The sequence below is a fragment of the Bufo bufo genome, chromosome 3 (genome assembly GCF_905171765.1).
Source record: "Bufo bufo chromosome 3, aBufBuf1.1, whole genome shotgun sequence".
In the NCBI taxonomy this organism is placed as follows: Eukaryota; Metazoa; Chordata; class Amphibia; order Anura; family Bufonidae; genus Bufo; species Bufo bufo.
Window position 1 is genome coordinate 330748519 of NC_053391.1, and position 2461 is coordinate 330750979.

The window sequence follows — 2461 nt, forward strand, 5'->3', positions numbered from 1 at the left end:
TACCCCCCTCCCTTGTCACTCTCTCTCTACCCCCCTCCCTTGTCACTCTCTCATTCTACCCCCCTCCCTTGTCACTCTCATTCTACCCCCCTCCCTTGTCACTCTCATTCTACCCCCCTCCCTTGTCACTCTCATTCTAGCCCCCTCCCTTGTCACTCTCATTCTAGCCCCCTCCCTTGTCACTCTCATTCTAGCCCCCTCCCTTGTCACTCTCATTCTACCCCCCTCCCTTGTCACTCTCTCATTCTACCCCCCTCCCTTGTCACTCTCATTCTACCCCCCTCCCTTGTCACTCTCATTCTACCCCCCTCCCTTGTCACTCTCTCATTCTACCCCCCTCCCTTGTCACTCTCATTCTACCCCCCTCCCTTGTCACTCTCATTCTACCCCCCTCCCTTGTCACTCTCATTCTACCCCCCTCCCTTGTCACACTCATTTTACCCCCCTTGTCACTCTCATTTTACACCCCCCCCTTGTCACTCTCATTTTACACCCCTCCTTGTCACTCTCATTTTAAACCCCCCCCCCCCCCCCGTCACCTCTAGTGTAGCGTGGCCGAGCTCTGTTCGGTCTCCGCGGTACAGGAGCATTTGTTTCCTGTACCCAGCCGAACTGAAAGGAAGTGCACACTAAATGAGCACTTCCTCTCAGTCCGGCCGAGTACAGGAAACATAAGCTCCTGTACCGCGGACCGAACAGAGCTCGGCCACGCTACATTAACAACTGTAGTAGCAGTGCACAGAGCAGACACAGCAGGTGCAGGCAGGCCGACGCAGGCAGGCAGGCTCAGGAGGTGCAGCATGAGGGGCGCCGCCGGCCGGCCGCCCGAACTTATATAGCCAACTTTTTTTTTTTTTTTTACACCGCAAAAGGGCGCCCCCTGCTAAATGGCGCCCTAGGCGACTGCCTAAGTCGCCTTACTGGTGGCGCCGGCCCTGCCCTCACTGCATCTGCAGCAAACCCCAGTGGAGCTGGTGCAGAGGATGAAAGGGGTAGTGGGCCCTGATGAGGTTTTGTCCCCCACACTGCTACTCCCTGGGTTTCGGAGTAGTGAAAGGGTAGTTTGAAGAATCAGTCCATAACTTGTGGCAGATCCTGCAGTATGAAGTACAAAGTGCAGTTTCTGGCACATGAGCAGGTTGGATGGCAATAGGTTGTCACTAGCAAGCACCTGTGGATATAGGTGTCCACTGCAGGGGCGTAGCTATAGGGGAAGCAGGGGAAGCGGCTACTTTGGGGCCCTGACCCAAAAGGGGCCCATCCAGGAGGAGGAGGGCCCACTCAACAGTATTACACAATGAAATGATATACAGTGACCAGTGATGGACAGTTCGCATTATTCGCCAGCGAACACATGCGGGCTGCCAGCTTTTCTCACAAGTCCGGTGAGGCACAGGTAAGCCCTTGCCTGTGCCTGTGCCGCGAGCTAGTCTGAAACAAATGCGGTCAGCGGGAGCAGGCAGTTCCGAGAACAGCCCGATGAAGGCTCCCGGCGGCTGTTCTCGGAACTGCCTGCTCCCGGTGACAGCATTTGTTTCAGACCGGCTCGCGGCACAGGCACAGGTAAGAGCTTACCTGTGCCTCACCAGACTTGTGAAAAAAGATGGCAGCCCGCATGTGTTTGTGGGCGAACAATGAGAACTGGCCATTACTGACAGTGACAGTATAGACAGTGTAGGAAACGGATGGAACAGCTGCCCGGCCTGGTCTGAGAGAGCGATCTTTACTAGCCACAGGAATGGGGGTGGCATAAAAGGAAGGGGTTGTGAAAAAATTACTGGGGGAGGGGGGCCCATTCAAAAATGTACACACTTTGTTCATTTCTAGCTACGCCACTGTAATACAGGCTTGATGGTAGTCTGGCCAAGCAATGGTATAGGTAGGTGGTGGTGTCTGAGCTTTTTTCCCTCACCTTGAAGCAATGTATGTAAAGCTGTATTTTGCATAACACTCTGCTGTCTTGTCGCACTGATGCTTTCTTGAAACTGTGCTCTTGAATTTTGCTGATCTCTCTGGAGTGTTCGTCTCACAGGAGAATAAGATCTGGTTCCTGAGTATCCCTCTGGAGTGTTGGTCTCACAGGGAAATTAGATACTATTCCTGGGAGTAGTGATGAGCGGCAGGGGCAATATTCGAGTTTGCGATATTTCGTGAATATTTTGTAGAATATTCATCATATATTCGCGAATTCGAGATTATATTCTTGATTGCGAAAATTGGCAATGTAATATTCACGTAATGCGCGCGAAATACAGGTGTGGGTCACTCATGCTACATTTTTCAAGCTGGTATAAGTTTCCTGAGCCTGGAGAAAATGGTTGGCACGGCAGAACATTAGGGTTATATGCAGATAGAGTGCTCCAATATATTTGCGCTTGCGAATTTTCTGCAATAGTAAGGGGTAGGCAACTTTTCTATTGGTTGCTAGGGATGTTGCCAAGCTGTGACAAAGCCTTCTCAT